General features: G+C 39.0%; 1 long non-coding RNA gene across 1 annotated transcript in view; it reads left to right on the top strand.

The window, feature by feature from the left end:
* The window catches only part of LOC145546882 (uncharacterized), a 238,241-nt gene that overhangs the window by 208,912 nt on the left and 2,072 nt on the right, over positions 1-27,257 (top strand). The window contains exons 8-9 of the long non-coding RNA XR_014083364.1: positions 8,114-8,310; positions 22,145-22,386. This is a non-coding gene — a long non-coding RNA (uncharacterized LOC145546882). The remainder of the gene's footprint in view (positions 1-8,113; positions 8,311-22,144; positions 22,387-27,257) is intronic.

Genomic DNA, 27,257 nt, shown 5'->3' with positions numbered 1-27,257 from the left:
TTTCTAGTTTTTTTATTAAGGATTTTTACAGCTGTATTCATAACAGATGTTGGTCTGTAGTTTTTCTTTTCTTGTGATGTCTTGGTCTGGTTTGGTATCAGGGTAATACTGATAGTATAGAATGAGTTAGGAAGTATTCCCTCCTCTTCTGTATTTTGTAATATTTATGAAGGATTGATATTAGTTCTTCTTTAAGTGTTGGTAGAATTCAGTAGTAAAGCTATCTGATTCTAGGCTTGTCCTTACAGGAAGTTTTAAAATTACTTATTCAATCTCTCAATATAGGTGTATTCAGATTTCATACTTCTTTTTGAGCAAGTTTTGATAGTTTGTGTCTTTCTAAGAATTTTTCTTAGGAGAGGTAAGAATTTGTCTTAGGAGAAATAAGAAGGCCTTCTTAAATGAACAACACAAAGAAATAGAGGAAAAACATATAATGGGAGAAAACTAGAGATCTCCCCAAGAAAACTGGAAATATAAAGGGAACATTTCATGCAAGAATGGGCATAATAAAGATCAGAAACAGTAAGGACCTAAGAGAAGCAGAAGAAATTAAGAATAGGTAGCAAGAATACACAGAAGAACTGTACAAAAAATGTCTTAATGACCCAGATAGCCACTATGCTGTGATCACTCACCTGGAGCCAGACATCCTGGAGTGTGAAGTCAAGTGGGCCTTAGGAAACATTACTACAAACAAAGCTAATGGAGGTGACAGAATTCCAGTTGAGCTATTTCAAATCCTAAAAGATGATGCTGCACTCAATATGCCAGCAAATTTGGAAAACTCAGCAGCAGCCATAGGACTGGAAAAGGTCAATTTTCATTCCAATCCCAAAGAAAAGCAACGCCAAAGAATGTTCAATCTATCATACAGTTGTGGTCACTTCACATACTAGCAAGGTTATGCTCAGAATCCTTCAAGAACTTCCACATGTACACACTGGTTTTAGAAAAGGTAGAGGAAGCAGAGACCAAATTGCCAACATTTATTGGATCATGGAGAAAGCAAGAGAGTTCCAGAAAACACCTACTTCTGCTTCATTGACTACACTAAAGCCTTTGACTGTGTGGATCACAGCAAACTGTAGAAAATTCCTAGAGAGATGGGAATACCAAATCACCTTATCTGTTTCCTGAGAAACCAGTATGCTGGTCAAGAAGCAACAACTAGAACTGGACATGGAACAATGGAGTGTTTCAAAATTGGGAAAGAAGTATGACCAAGGCTGTATATTGTCACCCTGCTTATTTAACTTATATGCAGAGTACATCATGGGAAATGCTGGGCTGAATGAAGCACAAGCTGAAATCAAGATTGCTGGAAGAAATATCAATAACCTCATATATGCAGATGATACCACTCTAATGGCAGAAAGTGAAGAGGAACTAAAAAGTCTCTTGATGAGGGTGAAAGAGAAGAGTGAAAAAGATGGCTTGAAACTCAACATGAAAAAGCTAAGATCATAGCATCCAGTCCCACCACTTCATGGCAAATAGATGGGGAAAAAGTGGAAACAGTGGCAGAGTTTATTTTCTTGGGCTCCAAAATCACTGCAGATGGTGACTGCAGCCACGATATTAAGAGATGCTTGCTCCTTGGAAGGGAAGCTATGACAAACCTAGACAGCATATTAAAAAGCAGAGACATCATTTTGCTGACAAATGTCTGTCTAGCCAGAGCTATGGTTTTTCCAGTAGTCATGTATGGATGTGAGAATTGCACCATAAAGAAGACTGAGCACCAAAGAATTGATTCTTTTGAATTGTGGTGTTGGAGAAGACTCTTGAGAGTCTCTTGGACTACAAGGAGGTCAAACCAGTCAATCTTAAAGCAAATCAACCTTGAATATTCATTGGATGGACTGATGCTGAAGCTGAAGCTCCAGTCAGGCCACCTGATGTGAAGAGCCAACTCCATGGAAAAGATCCTGATTCTGGGAAAGATTGGGGGCAGGAGGAGAAAAGGGGGTGGCAGAGAATGCAATGGTTAGATAGCATCACCTACTTGATGGACATGAATTTGAGCAAATTCCAGAAGATAGTGGAGGACAGGGGAGTCTGTTGTGCTACAGGGCATGGAGTTGCAAAGAGTCTGACACAACTTAGCAACTGAACAACAATGACAAGAATTTGTCTACTTTACCTAAGTTAATTCATAGTACTCCCTTATAATCTTTTTTATTTCTATAAGATTGAGAGTTATGTTCCTTCTTTCATTCCTGATTTTAGTAATTTGAGTCTTCTCTCAGGAAATTCCCTGAGGTGATTTTCCCTAGATTTTCAGGGATTTGTCTCCTACCCTCTGGTGTGCATGTGTGTTACTAAGTGTTCCAGCTCCATGTTACAGCATACAAAGCCCTAAATTTTATCGCTTTGAGTCCTCAACAAGTCATTTCAGTGGGATAAAGCAGGAGTGGTTAGTGAGAATTCTGATGGGAAAGCCATATTCCCAAATTTTGAGAAGTCCCTACACTTAACTATTCCTTGGATCTCCCTTTCCTCAGCCCCCCAACATCATCCTTTCCAAGGCCCTTATCATCTGATGAAACCATCTACCACCGTCTATGAACTAATATGGATGTATAACTCTAGCCAACTCTCCTAGGTAGAGTGATAGCCAAATGTAACCCTGAAAATTTCTTCTGACCAGAAAAATTTCTTTCCCTATGTACTTTAGGGCCTCCCTGCTTCTACTACGCATCTTCAAATCATATAAAACGATTCACAGCCCATAGTTTAGCCCATTTCTTCCTAATCAGCTGGTCATGATGAAATCATCATATGACCATACTAAGCTGCTTCAGTTGTGTCCAACTCTTTTCACCCCTATGGACCGTAGCCCACCAGGCTCCTCAGTCAATGGGATTCTGCAGGCAAGAGTACTGGAGTGGGTTGCCATTTCCTCCTCCAGGGACCATTGGTGTGGATTAAAAGAGAAATAACAGTGTACCAGGAATGGAAGCTCTGGTAAGTGGGAACAATCTGCTTACGAAGCCTAATTGTGTCTCCAGGGTCTGCGTAAGTGCCTTCTTTCGTGTATCACTACCACTCAAAAGGAAATATCACTACCTAGGTGTGTGCCTACCTTTATGGCTTTGTGGATTAGATATCCCCACATTTATGATGGGTATATTTTTTTGCAAGGTGACTTTTTTACCTCATGGACAGTTCACCAGATATAAGATATTTCTGTGACTTTCTTTTTGGCACTAGTGATGCTTCCTAAGGCCCACTTGACTTCACATTCCAGGATGTCTGGCTCTAGGTGAGTGATCACACAATCGTGATGATCTGGGTTGTGAAGATCTTTTTCGTACAGTTCTTCTGTGTATTCTTGCCACCTCTTCTTAATATCTTCTGCTTCTGTGAGGTCCATACCATTTCTGTCCTTTATCAAGCCTATCTTTGCATGAAATGTTCCCTTGGTATCTCTAATTTTCTTGAAGAGATCTCTAGTCTTTCCCATTCTGTTGTTTTCCTCTATTTCTTTGCATTGATCGAAGGCCTTGAGGAAGGCTTTCTTATCTCACCTTGCTATTCTTTGGAACTCTGCATTCAAATGGGAGTATCTTTCCTTTTCTCCTTTGCTTTTCGCTCCTCTTCTTTTCACAGCTATTTGTAAGTCCTCCTCAGACAGCCATTTTGCCTTTTTGCATTTATTTTTCTTGGGGATGGACTTGATCCCTGTCTCCTGTACAATGTCATGAACCTCCATCCATAGTTCATCAGGCACTCTGTCTATCGGATCTAGTCCCTTAAATCTATTTGTCACTTCCACTGTATAATCATAAGGAATTTGATTTAGGTCATACTTAAATCAGGTCTAGTGGTTTTCCCCACTTTCTTCAATTTAAGTCTGATTTTGGCAATAAGGAGTTCGTGATCTGAGCCACAGTCAGCTTCCGGTCTTGTTTTTGCTGACTGTATAGAGCTTGTCCTTCTTTGGCTGCAAAGAATATAATCAATCTGATTTCAGTGTTGGCCATCTGTTGATGTCCATGTGTAGAGTCTTCTCTTGTGTTGTTGGGCAAGGGTGTTTGCTGTGACCAGTTGGTTCTCTTGGCAAAACTCTATTAGCCTTTGCCCTGCTTCATTCTGTACTCCAAGGCCAAATTTGCCTATTACTCCAGGTGTTTATTGACTTCCTACTTTTGCATTCCAGTCCCCTATAATGAAAAGGACATCTTTTTTGGGTGTTAGTTATAAAAGGTCTTGTAGGTCTTCATAGAACTGTTCAACTTCAGCTTCTTCAGTGTTACTGGTCGGGGCATAAACTTTGATTGCCTCAATATTAAATGGTTTGCCTTAGAAATGAACAGAGATCATTCTGTCATTTTTGAGATTGCATCCAAGTACTGCATTTCAGACTCTTTTGTTGACCATGATGGCTACTCCATTTCTTCTAAGGGATTCCTGCCCACAGTAGTAGATATAATAGTCAACTGAGTTAAATTCACCCACTCCAGTCCATTTTAGTTCGCTGATTCCTAGAATGTCAATGTCCACTCTTGCCATCTCCTGTTTGACCACTTCCAATTTGCCTTGATTCATGGACCTAACATTCCAGGTTCCTATGCAATATTGCTCTTTACAGCATTGGACCTTGTTTCTATCAGCAGTCACATCTACAACTGGGTGTTGTTTTTTACTTTGGCTCCATCCCTTCATTCTTTCTGGAGTTATTTCTCCACTGATCTCCAGTAGCATATTGGGCACCTACCGACCTGGGGAGTATTCATCTTTCAGTGTCCTATCTTTTTGCCTTTTCATACTGTTCATGGGGTTCTCAAGGCAAGAATTCTAAAGTGTTTTGCCATTCCCTTCTCCAGTGGACCACGTTCAGCAAGAATACTGAAGTGGTTTGCCATTCCTTTCTCCAGTAGACCACATTATCCACTTTTTACTCTGTAATTAATAAATATTTTGTTGTGAGTTATTTTGAGATAATGTTTCTCATCAAGTTGAAAATATTTCATTGATGTATTGTGTCATTATGGACTCATGAATGTGTTTTGTCCAGTGGGTTATAATTCATCACTGTTATTTATTTTATTGCTAAAATTGTGCCAGATTTGGCTTGTGCTGTGTACCTTCACCCTGGCTTCTGTGACTTGGTGAAACATCACCACTTTTAAGAACTTTCTCACTTTTTGGCAGAATAGGATGTTCTAGGTTCATCTCATTTCTTTTCAGCCTCAGTCTTGAAACCAGGCATTCTTCTAAAGAGGGCTGCTTCCTTACAGTGAAGAATGATATATAAAAAGCAGTGTGTTGTGTTTTTTTTATAATTTATTTGTTTTTAATTGGAGGATAATTGCTTTACAATATTGCATTGGTTTCTGCCATACATCAACATGAATCAGCCATAGGTATACATATGTCCCTCCTCCTTTAACTTCCCTCCCACCTACCCCATCCCACTCCTCTAGGTTATCACAGAGTGCCGGTTTGAGTTCCCTGAGTCATACAGCAAATTCCCACTGGCTATCTATTTTACATATGGTGATGTATATGTTTCTATGCTACTCTGTCAGTTCATCCCACCCTCTCCTTCCTGCACTGTGTCCACAAATCTGTTCTCTGTGTCTGTGTCTCCATTGCTTCCTTGCAAATAGGTTCATCAGTACCATCTTTCTAGATTCCATATTTTGCATTAATATATGATTAAAATATGATTTGTTTTTCTGATTTACTTCCATCTGTATAGTAGACTCTAGGTTCATCCACCTTATCAGAACTGACTCATATGGTTCCTTTTTATGGCTGAGTAATATTCCATTGTGTATATGTACCACAGCTTCTTTATCCATTCCTCTGTCGATGGACACCTAGGTTGTTTCCATGTCCTAGCTATTGTAAATAATGCTACAGTGAACATTGGGATACATGTATCTTTTTCAATTATAGTTTTCTCAGGGTTTATACCCAGTAGTGGGATTGTTGGGTCATACTGTAGTTTAGTCTTAGTTTTTTAAGAAATCTCCATACTGTTCTCCATAGTGGCTGTATCAATTTATGTTCCCACCAACAGTGCTAGAGGTTTCCCTATCCTTCCCATCCTCTCCAGCATCTATTATTTGTAGATTTTTTTGATGATGGCCATTCTGACCAGTGTGAGGTGATAGCTCATTGTAGTTTTGATTTGCATTTCTCTAATAATGAGCAATGCTGAGCATCTTTTCCTGTGTTTATTAGCCATCTATATGTCTCTGGAGAAATGTCTGTTTGGGTCATGTACTCATTTTTTTGATTCGGTTGTTTGTTTTGTTGATATTGAGCTGCCTGAGCTGCTTGTATATTTTGGAGATTAATCCTTTGTCAGTTATTTCATTTGCTATTATTTTCTCCCATTCTGAGGATGGTCTTTTTTTTTTTTTTTACCTTGTTTATAGTTTCCTCTGCTGTGCAAAATCTTTTAAGTTTAATTAGATCTCATTTATTTATTTTTATTTCCATTACTATAGAAGGTGGGTCATAGAGGATCTTGCTGTGATTTATGTCAAAGAGTGTTCTTCCTTTTCTCCTCTAAGAGTTTTATAGTTTCTGGCCTTACATTTAGGTGTTTAATCCACTAAATGTCTATATTTTTGTTTGAGTGTTTCAACTCCTAGACTTTCTCAATGGCCAGAGCTAGAGAACACACACACACACACTCACACATATACATGTTCACATCTATATTTACTTCTATAACTTTCTACCTATATAGTTTCAAAGCCATGATTTCATCCCTATATTTCCAATTTCAGTCCAACACCACAGGGTTTAATCTAGTCTTCTCCTTTTATATATTTGTGACTCTCTTCTCTGACAGTGAGAAACCTGGATCCCAGCACTTTAATATAGTTAGGTGAGCAATTTCCCTTTATGGAGACAATCTTAACTTTGCTACCTCTTTCTGCTGCCTCCTCACCGGTGGTGTTTTCAGTTTCCTTGGTGCCAGGGCTCCAATCCTGTGTACCACACTCCATTCTGGGCCATTGTGGATTTACTTCGTTCTCCTTATTCTACTCCCCACCCCCCATCTCCTAGTGTGGACATATCTTCTTCAGCCTCAAATAGTGGATTTTGGATTGAATTGTTTAGGAAAGGAAGAAAAAGAGAGGAAAAGGGAGGGGATGGGAGAGGAAGAAATGAGAAAGAAAAGGAGAAGACTGAGAGGTGGAAAAGGACAAAGAGAAACAGGAAGAGAAAATAGAATGGGAAGCTGAATGCCACAACTTCTTTGTGTGCTAAGTCACCTCAGTCATGTCCGATTCTGTGTGACCCTATGGACTGTAGCCCACCAGGCTCCTCTGTCCATGCAATTCTCTAAGCAAGAATACTGGAGTGGGTGCCATTCGCTTCTCCAGGGCATCTTCCCTACCAAGAGATCGAACCCATGTCTCTTACTTCTGCATTGGCAGGTGGGTTCTTTACCACTAGCACCACCTGGGAAGCCCCAGTGATGGTCTGTCCCACTGGACTGTGTCAGAGTGGCCATGCACAACTAATGCTAGGCTGAGCACTGTTCTGGGAGAGAAGGAAATCCTTCCTACCCACTGTCCCCCATGGTGCAAAGCATCCCCATGGAGTACTGACTACCATGTGCATCTGGTTGCATCACTGACTTTTGCAGATGCCCCCCAAGGGAACCAGAGGCACAGAAGTTCAGGGCAGACCCAGTGCATGGCTATAGTGATCCCTCTCCATGAGGTGGTCCTGCATCTCGGTCTGAAGTAGTGGAAATAGCAGTAGCAGCAAATGGGCTCAATGACACCCAAGCTGCTGCTACAGCCATTCTGACAGGAAAACAACACGTATATATGAATCTAGAGTAGTCATTAAACAGAACTAGTTCAGTCCATCCCTCCCTGAGAGGAGTAACATGCAAGTCCAATTTTTCAAGCTAGTGGCCAGATGTGATTTCCCAGAATATTAACAAATGAAGCTATGGTTCCTTTCCTGTAGTTTGTCCCAGAGTTGTAGTGATTACCCAATAACTTCTTCCTGCACCACCTATTATTCTAGATTCCCCTCTTTTCAGATAACTCTTCAGCTGCCTGGATTGCTTGCCATGGAGTGACTTCCAGCTTCAAGTGGTTTGAGCCCTTGGTTATTTTTTCTTAAGGGCTGGGTTTCTGCTGCTGTCCACTCACAGCTATCTGGTCATGGAAGAATGAAGATATCCCATGGTGTCCTCTGAGTTCCTCACCACAACTGCGTTTGGTTACTCCAGTCTCTGTTTGCTGGTCTTCTGGAATAAAGTGTCTGCTGTTGCCCACTTGCAGCAGTTAATGGCTATGGAAATGTCAAAGAGAAACCCTGGTAAGTCTTAAATTCTACATCTTAGTTTTCCAGAATTGTATATTCCAGCCCTTGGGGACACAGCATCATTTATCCACCCTTGGTTCAATGCATATATGCATCCTGGAGGGCAGAGTCCAAGTCCTGCAACATATGTTCCTTAAGCTGCCACCTTATCTGAGTCTTCAACTGCCATTCCTTCATTTTATACAGCTGGCCCGTATAAACTGACTTGTGTGACTTCCCATGTTCTTTCCTCTTCTGCTTGCTTCATTTAAAACAGCATAGTGACTTTAGAAGGTGTATGTTAAACATCTCAAAGTCACATGATGTAAGGACTGGAAACATCACATGAAGGAGATCATTTACCGGTTAGTAATATCTGTTTTGGATTTTATATGAGCAATAAACCAACTTTTATTGTGTTTTAGTCCTTGAATATTTAGGGCATTATTTGTTAAATTAGCTAGTGTTACTAGTAATGCAATGCTTCACCGAAACCAAAGCTCTGAGCTAAAGTCACCTTTGCAGAAGCTCAAAATAACAATTACATGAAAATTAAGCCACAGTGCAACTCAACTGATATTTACCTAGTCTCAGTGTATGCACAACTGATTTTTAAGTTGTAATATCAAAATATAAAACGATAGGCCCAGTAATGGGTATAGTAATATTTATAACTATAATTATGTAGTCTGTTCTATCCTGAATTTACTAAAATTATCATAACCGTCATTATCAACAGTGGCCATCATCATCAGGTGAGCATCTCAGGCTGTTTTTCTGGGACCTGTGCAAAGTGAAATCATAAGTGCCTCCTGCCTTTGGGGAGGGGAGGGGTGTTGTTCAAGCAGTCAACTCTGACATAGATAGAAAAGGTCAGTTTCATTCATAATGGTGATGTAATTCATGCAAAATAAAATAATCTAGATTCCTGTACATACTGAATTACTTTCCTAAGTAGTTTTCGATAACAACTTTGATTTTGAAGAAATATGGAGGGAAAGTGATCATTCTATAATAGTATTGACTTCTTTATGACTTAAATCAGTGGTTCTCAAAAGGTACAGTTTTGCCCCCAGGGGACTTTTTGGCAATTCAGTCCAAAATGTCAGTAGTGTTGAAGAACTCTAATTTAGATTATGGTATTTCAAGCTTCCTTTTTTAATGTGACTTAATTTGAGGTTAAAATCCAAATCAAAGCAATCCCAAAGTAAAATAACTGAAACCACTACAAAGTAGGGGAAATAAAAATAAACCTAATTGTCAATTTGCAGTTATACTGCTCCTGTTGTCAGTGTGCCACTAAAGAAATGTATCCCTCTCCTGTGTCTATTACATTATCTGTTAAAGCAGTAAAACCAACATCATTTTTACAGTTATTCTGCTCTCCTAGTTTATTCCCAGTCTTGGTTTGCAGAATGGAGCATCAGTTGCCAGATATTCTCTAAGGTCTTTACATCTTTATCAGCTCTGTCATCAAAAGCGAGGTGAATGAAGCAATCTGCTCCTAGCAAAGGAAAATCCCCAAACGTGTGTGAATAGAGGCAGTGATCTAAAGGGTAGTGATCTGGGTGATTACAATCACACACAACCATAGGGGCTGGCAGGAAGAAACCTGGAGTCTCTGAGTGTCCCACAGTCTTGCCAAGCATTCCCAGATGTTTCAGAGGTGTTAGATAACACCTAGAGGTCCCACACGGAGAAGGCAATGGCACCCCACTCCAGTACTCTTGCCTGGAAAATCCCATGGACAGAGGAGCCTGGTAGGCTACAGTCCATGGGGTCGCTAGGAGTCGGACACGACTGAGCGACTTCACTTTCACTTTTCACTTTCATGCATTGGAGAAGGAAATGGCAACCCACTCCAGTATTCTTGCCTGGAGAATCCCAGGGACGGGGGAGCCTGGTGAGCTACCGTCTATGGGGTCGCACAGAGTCGGACACGACTGAAGCGACTTAGCAGCAGCAGCAGCAGCAACAGCAGAGGTCCCACATGTCTGCAGTTTTGCTTAGAGCTGCTCTGGGATTAGAGAAGAGAATTGTGTGAGTGTAAACTCACAATAGAAGGAAGCACAGCATGTACCCTCTTGCTGCCTTAATATAGACTCTATTGACTTTACAGGACCTCACCCTATCCTGACAAACCTGGCAAACATAAAAAAACCCAGAACAACCTGGCTCACCTGGTGGTTTCCCCTATTTTTTTTCTCCCTCTCCAAGTATATTCAAGTTTGGGGAGGTGATTTAGACTTGTCAGTCAGGAAAAAAAATTAGCTTGAGCCCTCCTCGTCAGGGCAGTAGTTGATAGGAAATGTCACACATATTTGGGGATCCGCTGAAGGATGTCTCTATCTTTCACCATATAGGTTAGAGAAGAAACATAAAATAAATTTATTCCTACTTGGAATAATTCCTTAAATACCAAGCGGTTCTATTTAAAAGCTTGACATTTGTAAATGCAGGTAAACATCATTGACATGGACTAGTTATCGGCAAGGCCCGTAATAAAGAAATACTTAAGAGAAAAGTAGTGCTCTGACTTTCAAGGACTTACCATCACTTGTAATAATGCTAATGAAACCTTCTAAAGAAAGATCCTTCCAGAAAATTGTTTTGGTGTTCTGAGGCATTATCAGCAGCCCTCATCTTAATACAGAAGTAGTGTGTTAAAGTCGTAAAAATAGTTGTGGTAATTGGTGGTGGCTTATTCGCTAAGTTGTGTCTGACTGTCACAACCCCACAGACTGTAGCCCTCTAGGCTCCTCTGTTCATAGGATTTTCCAGGCAAGAATACTGGAGTGGGTTGCCATTTCCTTCTCCAGAGGGTCTCCCCAACCCAGGGATCAAACCCGGGGTCTCCTGCACAGCAGGCAGATTCTTTACCTGCTGAGCTACTAGGAAACCCCTTCTGTGGTAATTAAGGAGGTTTAAAATGTCCTTCATGTGGTATTTTTACTGCTAACCAAACCCTTTCTTTGTAGATTGGGGTGAAGGAAATTTTTAGCTGAGATCAAGACACTTGACAAAAACTAGAAATTAGAAGAGCTGATAATTAATAACATATTACCCTATGCAAAAGAGAGGTACCACTGAAAATAGGGTGTTGAACTTGGCAAGTCAGAAGGAGGTGAAGCTAATATAGTCCATTTAGAGTTGATGAGAATTATAAATTTGGAACATTCACTGTTGAACACAGAAGAATGCTGACTGGAGAAATTTAAGTATTGCCAGTTGAGGTTCAAAACCATAAAACCACAATAATAAAAAAGAACCAATGAGAGGACATCAAAAACAAAAAATAAAATCACGTTAACACATCTGGGACCTGTAGCCATTGAGGCAAACAAAATCTTGTTCCCATCTGTGCCATTTTAGCCATCTTCCCCATGTGTCTGTGGCTTCCTTCCACTTCAGCTCTAGGTGAGGTGACCTCTGTTTCCATCACACTGCAGCAGCACACCCTGGTCACATCTTTTCAGAACCAGTTTGTTATATGCACATCAAACTTGGCAGCTGCAGCACCTTTTCAATAAGGCAGTTCATTGCTCAAACTCTAAACCTCAGTTTGTAATATTAATTTTTCACTTGTAGACAATTACAAGGTTTAGGGGAGAAAGGATGGGAATAAAAGGAGGGAAGTATGGATATAGCATTTAACCAGGCAACATGTTTTGTGTTGAGCTAAAAAATTGTTTATATTAATCTTGGTCAAAGGGCCACTGTTTTCCTTCCACAATTTAACCGCGCATTTTAAATAAGATCTTGTTGATTCCAAATCCACTAATTGGTAACAGTCAGATGTGTCCTGGCTTTAAATATCTTTAAGGTTGTCAATGAAGAAAGGTTGTTAGGTGATAACAGTATAAATAACGTTAAAGAAGGAATATTAAGCTATTTGTGAAAATATTTTAACACCTCTTCAAGAAGTTAATAAGTCTTTACAGACACAAAACTAATGCTAATGTAAAATAATCCAACAGCCCTGCCACACAAAAGACCTGTATTCAACTGGAGGTAATAACACTATATCTTGTCAGTTTCATCTACTCCAATGTGTTTCACATTAAATATATTTGATTCAATAGCGCAGAAATTCTCAACCATGGCCGCTTCTTGGTATCACCTGTATAGCTTTTAAGAAGCTTTCAGCAAAGATTCTAAATTAACTGATTGGAGTGGGCCTCACACATTCCTTAGTTTTAAAATCTCTGCAGACAATTTTCATGAAAAACTTGGTATGAGAACCACTATGTTAGCACATTGTGAAAACAAATTACTTGGTCATAAGCAACATTTTAAAAATGAAATACAGTATGTATGTAGTAAGGGTAATCTTAACTGGTGAAACTTCTGCATTGGTTATGTTTGTGTTGGTATGTGGATATGAATATTTACTTGGTTGCTATGCAAAATATATTTTTTATTTTGGATTATGCTAATCCAAGTGTTAGAAATTATCTTCTTACACAATGAGTTAATGAGGTTTATATGAAGTTATTTTTCTATTCATAAAGACCTTCCTGGGAAATGAAATTGGCTTTTAGTGTGTAGACATTAACAGATTCTGGAGCTAAACTATCTGAGTTTGAATCCCTGATCTGCCAGTAACTGGCGTTAGTGACTGTGGGCAAATCAATCCATATTTCTGTGCTTCAGTTTTTTCAGTTGTAACATAAAGAAACTAATAGTTGCTATCTGGTAGGACTGTTATTAAGATTAAATGAGTTAACATTCATATTAGCATTACAGCTGTATACTATAGTATGTAATATATAAATATAAATACATTTTATTAAATAAGATTAAAAGAAACAACAAAACCTTATTCTAGATCACAACATATTTCACAATCAAAAGAATATAGCCAAAGCATGGGATTTATAACTAATAATTCACTGGAGAAAGAGGTGCAAAAATCAAGCCTAATTTTATAGTTAACTGATTGGGAGAATAAATCCTAGAAATGTTGACTGAATATGTTCCTAGTTGATACCTATTTATAGAAATCTTTAAATTTACTTTTTATTTTAGCACATTGAATGCTTTAATATTTAATAATGAAATGATTTCTGTCTTTATCTCAATCAAAATGTGATAAGATACGCTGCCTTTTGAATGTTGTGTAAACGTTTTGTAATCTTGCACTGCGGGATCTCCCTCGAAAATGTTTTGTTTAGCAATTTTGAGGTGGCAAATTAAGCATAGAGGCAGGAGGAGTGAGTAAAATTTCAGTTCCTGTAGTTGCTTGGGTAGATGTCAGTTTTGGATTTGGGAAATTATAGGCTCCATGATAAATATTTCAGGCTGCTGACTACAATGAAAAGTAATTAAAGCAGCTATGACAACAGGTGCTGTATGGGGGAAACAGTGCCTTTCATCATGAGGTTGTGGGTGCATGTGCTAAACGTGCTCATCATTTTCTCTTTTCTATTATCCACCGAATACCCTGGGGAGATTATTCTATTGCCAGCATTTATAGGATATAATGAAACCACATTAAATATGTATCTGATTGCTACCAACTGTGTAGAAAGCGTATGCTAACTATGGTTATGTACGGCAAGTTACACTCAGACCAGTGAAGTTCAACTTCACTGGGACTTCTTTGTGCTTGACCCACGGGCCTTCACTGTCTCATTGACCTTTAATTCAAGCATCAGATATCATTTTATTTGTTTGCTTGTTAAATGAAAACTCTAAGAGGGTTGTAATAAGATACAAACTTCTTTTAGACTATGTGTTCCACTATAGGGAACTCCTTAACATATGGCATATGAACAGCTACAATGGAAAATGATTTTAATCTTATCAGCTTTAATTATGTATTTCTTTGGAATATTGAGCACCATATTTCACAACTTGTCTCATTTTAACTCCGTCCAACTCACAGACTTCTCCTTAAAAACAAAAAACAAAGATGTTTTAAATAATACAGTGGTTCAATTTTAGTTAATAAGGAATCATGCCCATATTAAATGTCTAAAATGATGTAATGAATAAGTGTTCATAAAATAAAAGGTTCAACAAATGAGTTATGATAATACTTTTTTAAAAACTTTCTTAAAACTTAACTAAAAGTTTCTAATCTTTTACTTTCTAATTGTATAGAAAGATGATTTAATGGTAATCAAACTGCTGCTTTAAATGTAGAAGTAACTTTTATATATCTGTTACTCCCTTTTTATTAAAACATTTCTTTATTCAAGGATACACATTCTTCCAAGGTAATATGGATTCAGGAGTCATTTCTCTCTATATATAGATCAGTACTTATTCATTGATGACAACTTTATGGTCTAGATTTAGGTTTACTGACCTCACAAGAAAAAAAACAATTAAATCTGATAATGCATAGTAATATTCAATTACTTAACTACAAATTTAATGCAATAAATTTAAAGATTAATGTCTTAAATTTGCATACACAATTGATATCCTTACAATAATTCAAATAAATTTGCTATCAAAGTACCTGGGAGCTTTGGAAATGTCATACTGAATTTGATAAGAAACTGTGTCTTCTGTGCATTTTAGCTTAAGAATGTAGGAAAATAAGAAATATCTCTAAAACTCTATGAAAAAAAGTGTTTGAATATATTCTGAGTTTTTAATAACAAATGTTACTAAGTGTTATTAAAACAAATGTTTATGGTACCTACTACATGCCTGGCATGGTGTCAAGCATTTAAGACAGTCAGGCTGAATAAGGGCACTACTACAGGTAGAAACATGTAGGACCATGTGTTTTTCTTTGAGAATGAGAATTAAGGATCCATCTCCCCAACTCTCTCTAGTGTTTAGAATTATTGATCTGAAAAGCAGAAAGTCTCTTTGGGTACAGCTCTGTTCCTAGAGAATTCCCTGGGCATATGCTTTCAATTCAGTGGGCTCCACAATTAAGATGGAATGGAGTCATTGATTAATTAATTGAGACTGACCTAGAACTTTCTGACTCTTGTAGGCATCATAAAAGAATTCTGCAATATATATAATCAATAGCACTCCTGACTTCTGGTTGATAGAGGTTATTTAACTAGGTTTTATTCATTTATTTATCAGAAACATTTTTGTTTATTTATGTGCTGGGCAGTGAGGTTGCAAGTAAATGAGAGAGACGCCATTCCCGCGCCTATGGAGCTTATGTGAGTCTAGTTGGGAAATCAGATAAGGGAGCAGTAACTAGAGTAGAGTTGCATGGCAGCTGCAATAATAAGTACTGCTGAGAGGCCAGAAAAGATGAATGTGAATATTTATAAATGTTCAGTAGATTCAGACACAGGCTATTTGGTTGATTTGCCAATGGAATATATAATTTCTGTATTATATGTTAGGTGCAGCAACTTTCTTGCCGTTCTAGCACCGTTCTAAGTCCTGTGGTAAGCATTTTAGCTATATTATCTTACGGGATCTTCACAATATCCCTCAGATTTGAAACTGTTATGTTAATTTTACACAAAAGGAAGTCAAGCTTACAAAACTTGTTTTGAACCATGGAGTTCATGGGTGTTGGTGTCCTTTTTCCCTCTATACTACACTGCCTCATAGGAGTTGTGGCCTAAAACCTGGGGATGTTGTATCAAGTCATCACTCTTTCAAGGCTGGTCCTGACCTTTCAGTCAAGTTCCCTGCAGCACCCCGTTCACAACTTATAACCCAGTTTGGACCTCAGTGTTATCATTCTCCGTCCGAGTTTTGTCTGGGAAGTCTGTCTAGGGTAGTAGATGGCACCACTACTAGTTGACGTTTTGGGCGAGATGGCCATTTGTGGTGGGGGCTGTCCAATGCGTTTAGGCCTCCACCCACTAGATGCCAGTTTTACCCATCCCCCAACCCCAAGTATGACAATGTAAAATGTCTCCACACATTGCCAAATGTCCCAGGGGGCAAGTCACTCCCAGTTCAGAACCACTAGACTAGAGGAACAACCATTTAGGATTGATCCTCTTCCTTACTCCTACCAGCCTTACTCTCCTCCTCTTACACTCTGTGAAGAACCTGGCATCAGTCCCTGACCACTGAGCACATTGTCATGATGCTCCCTTCTAACCACCACTGACTCTTGACTTGGATTCCAGTAGCCTTCTTCTGGATATTCTGCCCCTGGGCTCTACCTGCCTGCAGGGAAAAGTGTGTTACACCACTTAAAACATCCCACCTGGTGGCCTTTGCAACATCCATGTCAACCCCAATCTGTTGCTGAACTGCATTTCTTCTTCATTCCTGCAGCCAAGTGGCTAACTCTCTAAAAAGTCTACTTTAAGGTCTAAATACCTGCTTTCTGTCTCTTCTGTTATGGTTTCTATCCATACTCCAAGACAGGAGGCTTTGTTACACTAATAATGACACAAAAGCATGTTTTAAGGAGGAGGGTGTAGCAGCCTTCTAGTCATGGCTCAGAATCTGCCTGCAATGCAGGAGACCCAGGTTTGATCCCTGGGTCAGAAAGATCTCCTGGAGAAGCAAATGGCAACCCGCTCAGTATTCTTGCCTGGAAAATCCCATGGACAGAGGAGCCTGGCAGCCCATGGGGTCACAGACTAGGACACTACCGAGTGACTAACACTTTTTTCACTTTCATAGCAACCTTCTAGACAATTTCCAAAGTATCTGTACTTTGCTTTTAAAAATCCTACTTAAGCATTCATCAATTTGTTTAAATTCCTTTCCAAACTTTATTTTCTGTATTATATCCCTGGAGCAATGTATCCAATAAACTGAGTGAAAGTTGCTTAGTCATGTCCAATTCTTTGCAACCCCATGGCCTACAGAGTCTGTGGAATTCTCCAGGCCAGAATACTGGAGTGGGTAGCCTTTCCCTTCTCCAGGGGATCTTCCCAATCCAGGGATTGAACCCAGGTCTCCCACAATGCAGGCGGATTCTTTACCAACTGAGCTATGAGGAAAGCTTATCCAATAAAGTAGTACCTCATTTAATATTAATATTTAATATGCAATAAATCACCTTTTTCAAATTCTAGAGTTGTCCACTAGTTTTAGAATTTAGGATTTTAGGAAGCAAAGTGATGTTCTTAGTCATACTCAAGCCAGCACCTCCAATATTTAATTATCACCTTCACAGGTTTTCTGCTCCAATACTGGTTGATTTTTCTATAGTTATTCAGAAGCACTTTTCTTTTCTTGATTATTTCAGTTGCTGTGAGCTTAATACTCTCTTATGCTTGCTTTAGGCTTGGCAAACAACATTGCATGCACTGTTCCAAATGCAGATCTGCCATCATTTTGCTTTGTTTTGTTTCTATAAGGGTAAAATAATATTTCCTGTTATAAGCATTCTTTCTGTTGATTCTGATTTTGAATACTGGTCTATTTCAGAAATTCCATTAAAAAACAAAAACAAGACCATTTTTTAATGAAATATTTGGTCTCTTTAGTTGATGATGTTTTGTCAAATTTCCTCTTCAATATAAGATGATTTTTATATGTATAACTGATTCACTTTGCTGTACACCTGAAACTAACACAACATTGTAAATCAACTATAATCCAATGAAAATTAATTTTAAAAAAGAGTGTAAAAAGCACTAGTCATAACTAAGTGATTTTTTATGTGAGGCAAATAAATTTAGTTTCATGAAATCATCACAGTAGCCATATAATGCAGGTGGATTCTATATTATTATCATTATTTTGTAGCTGAGGCAACTGAGACAAAGGGTCTAAGTAATATGTCCAAAGTCAGGTATTAAGTGGCGAGTGTGTGTGTATGCTCAGTTGTGCTGTAGCCCGCTATTTCCTTTGTCCATGGGATTCTCCAGGCAAGAATACTGGAGTAGGTAGCCCTTTTCTTCTCCAGGGAATCTTCCTGACCCAAGAATTGAACCCGCATCTCCTGTATTGGCAGGAGGATTCTTCACCATGAGTACCACCTGGGAAGCCCAGTAGCAAGAGAACTGGGGTATAAACTCAGGTCTGTGTACATCCAAAATTCCCAGCCTAAGCCAATATATTCCTAAAAGTTTCTGCAAAGGTGGCAGGTTGGGAGCGAGACAAAAACATTGCTAGAGCATTTCTTTAAAGCACTGTCCAAAAGAAATGTACTATAAATCGTATATGCAAAATTTTCTAGTAATCACTTTTTGCAGTAAAAAGCTGATATTTATAGTGATTAAATGTTAGAAAAGTATTTATTTATTTTCTTAAATAAAAAAAAGTGATTATAATTTCTTTACAGTAAAAGTAACAGATGAAAATGATTTTAATAGTATATTTTATTTAACCTACTTAATGTATCCAAAGTATTATTTTAATATGTAATCAATATAAAAATTATTTATTTTACTTTTTTTTGTATTAAGTCTTTGAAATCCAGTGTGTACATTTTATACTTTCAGCCATGTCAGTTAGGACTGCATTTATTTCAAGTGCTTAATTGTAGGAGATCAGTCCTGAGTGTTCATTGGAAGGACTGATGTTGAAGCTGAAACTCCAACATTTTGGCTACCTGATGCGAAGAGCTGACTCATTTGAAAAGACCCTGATGCTGGGAAAGATTGAAGGCAGGAGGAGAAGGGGATATCAGAGGATGAGATGGTTGGATGGCATCACCGACCCAATGGACATGAGTTTGGGTAAACTCTGGGAGTTGGTGATGAACAGGGAGGCCCGGCATGCTACGGTCCATGGGGCGGCAAAGAGTCAGACACGACTGAGCGACTGAACTGAATTGTCACTTGTGGCTAACAGCTACTATATTACACAGCACAACTGAATAAAAACCTCAAACCTACACTTAGGTCATTTATGTTCTAAAGACTACCTTGGATCGTGCCATTTTATCCCACTTTTAAGATTCTTCTAGCCTTGAATAATTATATACTAGAATGATCCATCTTGGCCTCAGATGTGTTGTGAGGAATTCAAAGGTTGGTGGGGATCAGTACCCTCTCCCATCTCTACTAGTGGCCATCATAATGGCGGCAGATGAAATTAGTTATGAATTCCCAACAGAAAGGTGAAAGCAAGGGACAAAAATTGGGATTTTAGATCTAGCTGCTCCTGCTTCATCACAGATCCTGGAACTTTCTTTTCTAGAGGGGGTTAGTGATTGCCTTAAATCTGTTAGAGCAGTTTGGAATTTGGGCACTAGTGATTTTCAGTGTGTTAGTTTCTGACCTTTCTTTTCTTACCTATCATCCTTTTATTTGTGAATATACAAACAGGTTGCTTACTGGAAAGTGTAGACATAGTCTTCTTTTTTCTAAGATTAATCTAGTGAGTGATCTGGGAGGAGGCAATTAGTCTTTCCCCACCAGTAATCTCCATCAACTCCTCTCAGCAAACTGATGCCAGAAATAAAACAGCATAGGTAGCAGGAGACTCCTAACCCCATTGCTGGGCAGTATCCATCTATTTAGAATTTCTAGCATCACTGTAGTTTAAACTAATCCTAGAAGCAAAATGAAGACGTTAGTAACAGACAACTGGGCAAAAAAAAAAAAAAACAGCCTCCCATAGCAGCTAAAGAGGTTTATGAAAAAGAACTGGTTCATCAAGTGGGCAACAGACTGTGTTTCTAAAACACAAGAAACTAGATATTTACAAAGAGTTTAGATGAGGAATACTTTTACCAGTAAGATATTTTGGGATAGTTTTGTTGCAATCAAGAGTTTTGGGAAAATAAACAGAGGATGACAATTAATTATATAATTAATAAAATACTTTAATCTTGTACTTGCTGAAATTCCATTACAAATGGAATCATGTGGAAATTTATAAATTTGAACTACCAATTGAATTGAGATGGTTTGCAGGAATCTAATATATGCAGACATGTGCACAGCAGAATATCCTGTGTCCATTCTCACCTGTGGATGAAATCTTTTAAAGGTTTTCCCTTTTCTTTATTCTGTCTTGTTAATCTGCATTTACAACTCAAAGGTAGATGTGAGTTTCAAGGAAATAAGCAGAGTGTAGAACTAGGTTTTCGGTTTAGTTGCTAAGTGGTGTCTGACTCTTGCGACCCGGTGGACTTTAGCCCTCCAGGATCCTCTGCTTATGGGATTTTCCAGGCAAGAATTTCCTTCTTCAGGGGATCTTCCTGACCTAGGGATTGAACCTGGGTCTCCTGCACTGCAGACAGATTCTTTACCAACTGAGCTACCTAGGAAGCCCTTATTATGATTTGGAGACCAATGGAAAAGCACAGCAAAGACAGCTGAGAGGACATAAAAAGATAAAACAAGTACAACTTAATGACTAGGCGCACATTTGATTCTGTGTTTTGTACCAAGCAAGATGGGGCTTCTTAGGTGGTTCAATGGTAGTGAATCCGCCTGCCAATTCAGGAGACATGGGTTTGATCCTGGGTTGGGAAGATCTGCTGGAGAAGGAAATGATAACCCACTCCAGTATTCTTGCCTGGAAAATTCCATGGACAGAGGAGCCTGGTGGGCTACAGTCCCTGGGGTTGCAAAGAGTCAGACATGACTGAGCATGCACCCACCAAGGAACAGACGTAAAAATGGAAAGGAGTTGGTTATAAAGTGACTTATTCTCTGCAAGGAAATTTATCTCCTAAGAGCAAAGCAGATGTTAATCTGGGAAGCATTTCAGCTTAATTTCCAGGCTTGTAAATTTTTCCTTATTTGTCACAATCAGTATCATTGAGACTAGGTCTGAACAAAACAACAGCTACAACCAAAAAGACATTGGGAAACACAAGTGAGATCAGAGACATTTGTCCCTTTTTAGATCGAAGAGTACTGCTCTCCTTGCTTCCTCTCTCCCCCAGTGAAAAGATGGAAACCCAAGGAAATAGATGTAGGTCAGTAATTTTATATCTAGCCCAGTTCCTGATTACTGAATTTTGAAAATAATTATTTGGGGAATTTAAGCATAGCTGGCTTAGAATTAGAAGACTTTAAAGAAAAGCAAAGAAAAGGGTAAACTCTGGTGGATTCTCCCTTCTCTTTACTGCCTTTATTTCTTGAAATAAAGAAGACTAGAGTGGGAGATTTTTTACTAACATTCCTCATGATAATGTTTCTAAGAAAAATCATAAGCCCACCTACCCTGTTTTCTTTTTAACTGCTATTAAAACTTATTTAAAAAATCATATATAACAACATCAGGCCAGTTTCTTTGCACAACAGCTTTTTGCCTGAACTACTAGACATCTCATGGGGAAAATATTTTGCTATTGAAGAAAGAACTTGATTTTACCTGGATAATTCATCCCTTGCCCTGGGCTGACAGCGAGAGGGCCAAGCTCTCCATATGTTGAACAACATTCCACAATGGCATATGCACACAGACAGGTTTGTGGCTGTTGCTACTTGTTTCTATGTCAGAGAGGGGCATTTTCACTTCTCAAAACTTTTCTGGACTTTTTCTTTCTTTTCTATATAGATTTTGCTGATCTAAGGCAAAATAGCAACATAAGTTTCGTGAGATTTAACGAGTACTTATAAAGACGTGAAATCTTTTTCCGTATATTGTGCATGATGCTTTCTTTAAAAAAAAAACAGGGGGAGTTCCTTAAAATGGTCCTACATCTGAGGTCCTGTGATATCTTTATTTTAATCAGTCAACCTGGGTTTAGAACATATCACAATCATGTCATTAAATAAGCCTCTATTTATAAATAGTATAAATTCTCCTCTATAGGATGTGAATTGCCAAATGTCCCAAACTCTAGTATACTCCAAAATCTCTGATTAATGTTCTTCCTAGAGTGAAGTTCTCATTATTAAATCCTTTATTTGACTCAGACTAAATATGTAGGAACGTTGTCTACACAGGGCTACTGTGTGAAGGGAAACATAGCCTATATACAAGATACATAGAATAGGTAAAATTTTGTTCAAATCGTATCAATTTGTCTTTGATCCAGCCTGTGTAACAACTAGTGTTCTGGAGTATGGAAACCTGTGCCAAGTTATGTGGAAAACTAGTCACCTTCTTCACCACACACTGTAAGGAAAAGCTAGTTTACTAAGTTGAGACCAAAAGCAGGAAGAGTTCCAAGCCCAGCTCTCTACTGAATATTTGATCTTGCTGAAATCAAAGAATCAGAGAACTGTGAAATGATTGGCCCACCTTCAAACCAATCCATTTTTCAAGTTTTTTGAGGAGGTAAGAAGTTGTCCTGTTTAAGCGTAAAGTCTTTCAAAAGAAAACCTCTGACAGCAGCTCATATATACTAAATCTTCCTGGTGGGAGAATCTTTCTTATTCCCTGATGGAGTCTGGTGCCACTATAAACCTAACCAAAAAGAATTATCGAGAAGTTAAGACCCATGGGGTCTTTCCTATAAGAAAATCCTATGAGAAAATCTTTCCCTATAAGAAATCCGAAGTGTAATATTTCTTTGATGGCAAAGTTATAACCCAGAATTTCTTCAAACTGAGTAATGAAAATTAACAAATTTTCTTATTAGCATATGACTGAATATAATCTGTAATAGTGACATCTGGTGGCTTTTATTATAATGCTGTTGGCATCTTTTGTACAAAGCCATGCCATAATTAAATAGAATTATAACATGGCTTTGTGCATGACAAAATAAACACATACATATTTGCTTTTTACCAAAGTATTCCTTCTAAACTCAGTACAACGAAATGTCACATATTTTTGCCTGTTCACAAGTTTGAAACTTTCAGATAAGAGTATCCAATTTTGTATTTTAAACTTAAACTTTCTGTCACTCTACCATGAACTTGCTGACTTTAAATGTATGTGTATTTAGCTTTCACTCATTTTCCTTGTGTTGATGAAGTATAGGCTCAGACTGGCACACTCGTTCAGAGCTGCTTCTGTCACTCACAGTAGCTGAAACCCCAGGCCGCCTGGAATAAATTTAATTCATTTCCCTCTTGAGCTCCACCAGGGCTAAATGGAGAGGGAAAGGTGACTAGGTGAATCTCAGTCTTACTCTCAGGGTGTTAAATGTTAATAACGACCTTGATTTGTCCATGTGCACTTTCCCCACCCTCCCCATCGTGAGGGCTAGCAACCCTAGCAACTCTGAAAAACTTTCCAAACGCGAAGAGACAACCTTGAGAACAGATGTATAAGTGACAAAGATTCTTTGAGAAATTATGTTCTACTCCATAGAGTTTTGTAAATACTATGCTTCAACTTGCACTTTTTTCCACTGATTGGAAAGCAGTCAGGAGACTGATCTCTTTGGCAGTTTCCATTTCTTAAACGTCTCTGACAGTTGCTCTCTTTATAAATGCTGGCTGATACAGAACTCCTGTGATAACGTTCTATCATAAAGGGACTTTTAACCTTGTGTTTTCTATCCTTTGGGCACTCAGATAATTTATATTAGATCGTCTAGTTTAATTTGCACTGTTGAGTCTAGAAAAGAAACATGGTTCAGGTAACAACAGTTTCACTTGTGTGTGCAAGTTGAAGATGATCTAAGCATCAGGCCAAACTGGTGATATTTCCAATTGTAATGTGTTATATTTAACTATATTCCAATAAGCACATTCACTGGCTTACTTCAGGAAGCTGCAATTTCTGCTTTCTTTCTTGCTGTCTGTCAGGGCATGTTACATGTGGTAGATACACTTACCAAGAGAAACACTGGATTTGAGAGTTAGAGAAACAAACTCTATATTCCAGCAATTCAATTGCATGTTAGCAGTGAGGTCCTGTTTCCACAGCACTACATTGTGACTATATTCAGGCAAAGAGAATATTAGATACAGATGCCATTTTGTAAATAGGCCATGCTGTGGAGTTCAAAGACCAAATCAATACTCATAAGTCATTTTATTATCTCTTAATCCTTCTTGAGGATAAGGAATTCTTTCTCCAGGTATATCTAATCTGTAAAATACTGGATCAGGATTAATATCCTGTTTACATCAGCTTACATCAGTTGCCTGTTTACATCAGTTCCCATAAAAAGCAGAAGACTCCTTGATGGAATTTTCCCGCCCGATGAACCACCTAAACAGTGAAAATTCCCCAATTGACAATTCCATGTTTCTACTAACCTCCAGACTGTAATTAACTATCCTTTGACTGGATGCCTAGTGGACGTCTCAAACTTAACGTGTCCAAAGAGTTTCTGATCTGCCCACCAAAGCATCTTCTCTCTTAGGGTCCACCATCGGAATAAATGGCATCTTCATGCTTCTAGCTGCTCACTCTAAAAAATCTTGTGTTATCCTTGACTTTTCTTCTCTCATAACCATACCCAATCCAGTCCATCAGTGAATTTGTTGGTTTTTCACCATCAGAATAGATCCTGATTTAATCACCCTTTACCACTCCATCATTATTCTCTCTGCCCTGCTGCTGCTGCTGCTGCTGCTGCTGCTGCTGCTGCTGCGTCGCTTCAGTCATGCCCGACTCTGTGCGACCCCATAGACGGCAGCCCACCAGGCTCCGCCGTCCCTGGGATTCTCCAGGCAAGAATTCTGGAGTGGGTTGCCATTTCCTTCTCCAATGCAGGAAAGGGAAAAGTGGAAGTGAAGTCGCTCAGTCGTGTCTGACTCTTAGCGACCCCATGGACTGTAGCCTACCAGGCTCCTCCGTCCATGGGATTTTCCAGGCAAGAGAACTGGAGTGGGGTGCCATTGCCTTCTCCCTCCTCTGCCCAAGCCACTATTTTCATTTGTCTGATTATTCCTCTCTTTAACTTACTATGTAATCTCGTTCTAGCCACCAGAAGACTCCTTTTAAACCTAAATTATATTATATAAGCCTTTTGCTCAAACCTTTCCAAAAGATTAATTTCTCATGCAGAGTCAATTCTTACAACTTCTTAGGAGGCTTTAGATGGTCTGATTCCTTCTCTCCTTCCTTTATCTTCCATGGTGGTCTTCTTTGGGCTTCCCAGGTGGCACTAGTGGTAAAGAACCTGCCCTTCAATGCAGGAGACATAAAAGGTGTGGGTTCAGTCCCTCAGTTGGGAAGATCCCCTGGAGGAGCACATTGCAACCCACTCTAGTACCCTTGCCTGGAGAATCCCATGGACAGAGGAGCCTGGCCGACTATAGTCCATAGGGTCACAAAGAGTTGGGCATGACTAAAGCGACTTAGCACACACGCATGTGATCTTCTTTGGTTAGGCTCCAGCAAGCTGGCCTTCTTGCTTCTCCCAGACTCTACCACCCTGCTGTTGCTTTGGGGCCTCTGACCTTTCTCTTCCCTCTGCCCAGAACATCTTTTTCCCAGAAATCATTTTTGCTACCTCTTTCATTTCTTTCAGGTTTTTGTTGAAATCTCATGTCAGTGAGGCTCTCCCTATCCATTCCTACATATGATTCTTTCTCTATCCATCCTTGGGCTTGCCATCTTCTTTGAATTTTCCTCCATTTATCCCCAACTGACATATATATATAACTTATGTATTTGTTCATTATTTGTTTATCTCCACTCATTTTCTATAATATAAATCCCATGAGGAGACTGACAACTGTTCTATTTACTGCTATATTCCCAGCACATAAAACAGTGCCTGGAGCATAATAAAAACTCAATAAATGATTATCTGTAGCTGCATCACACAACACAATTCCTCAAAGGGAAGAAGTTTCTCTCTGATTAACTGGGTGTGTAGTGTCATGTTTCTGATTAAAAACAAAACAAAACTATTGTTGGTATCATAGAGCTTGAAAATTACTAAATTCACCACATTAAATTTCTTTAGTAATTGAAGACTAGCCTGGGGATCTATGAATTGATAACTATTCCATTCTGTCTTTATTTCTATTGACTTCAAGAAATACTTAATGAAATGAATTTTCTGCCTTATTGTGGAGAGCAAGCAAAGATTGACTTGCAAATTGGATATTACTTTTGTTGTTTCAATGCAATACTTTCTCGCAGAGTAGAAGTCACTCATTCCAGTTATCTATTGCTGTATAACAAATCACTACAAAACATTAATTTGCTCACAAATCTCAATTGGGGAAAGACTCGTCAGAAGTAGCTTATCTCTGTTACACTTAGCATCATCTAGACTAGCTGAAAGACTGGGGCTGGACTCACCTAAAGGCTCATAGTTGATTCCAAGACCTCAGCTGAGGCTCTCATCTGAAACACCTTGACATGCCTCCACAGTTGGTTTGGGCTTCCTCACCACATGGTGGCTGGGCTCCCAGGGTAAGCATTCCCGGGAGAAAAACTCAGGCAGAAGTAGAATCACCTTTTGTGAATCAGTGTGAATTTTTTAGAAAATCATGCAGTGTCACTTTTGCTGCATCTCTCTGTCAAAGCTATCATGAAGGCCTGTCTGATTTCAAGGTAGAAAAAGATTCTCCCTCCTGATGGGGAGCTGGCAGGATTCCGAAAGAACAGGTGGGAGTAGGAATATTGTTATGGTCATTTTTGGAACATGCAAACTGTCACAGGTGTTACAAGGTATTTGAGGTGATTTTGGCTCTTCATTGATTAAAATGAGATTCCTTTGATAGAGCTCATAGTGAACATGTAGGATTTCCATGTTGTCTTTCAAATGATCTGTAGTATAAAGAGGGTAAGGTGGTATTTTAAAATATATCCACAAATCTTTTACAATCTTCCTACTCTGTTCCCTCCTCTTAAGGGGATAGTGTGGCATTAGAGACTCACTCATAATCAATACAATTCAGCAGAAGTGCTGTTTTGTGAATTCCAAGGCAGCTTTTACCTTTGTCAGTGGAACACTTGTGTTTGGAACCGTGAGCTGCCATGTAAGAAACTCAACTATCCTTAGGCCTCTATACTGTGCAGAAGCCAAGGCCATGCTCAGGAGACCTTGCATAGGGGTTGCATAGGTTGACAGGGCAGCTGAGGTCCCAATTGACAGCCAGTATCAAGTGCCAGTCCCAAGAGTGAGCCATCTTGGATGTCCAGCCCAGGGGGGCCTTGATAGCTTTGGCCCCACCTACCTCTGATCCAACCACATGGAGACCCCAAATGAGAACTGACCAGCCAAACTCTTCCAAAATTTTTGATCCACAAAATCATGAGCAAAATAAAATGACGGTTTTAAACCA

Source organism: Giraffa tippelskirchi, chromosome 1 (assembly GCF_054371585.1).
Source record: "Giraffa tippelskirchi isolate mGirTip1 chromosome 1, T2T-mGirTip1v1.2.pri, whole genome shotgun sequence".
NCBI lineage: Eukaryota > Metazoa > Chordata > Mammalia > Artiodactyla > Giraffidae > Giraffa > Giraffa tippelskirchi.
This window is presented reverse-complemented; position numbering and strand designations above follow the sequence as displayed.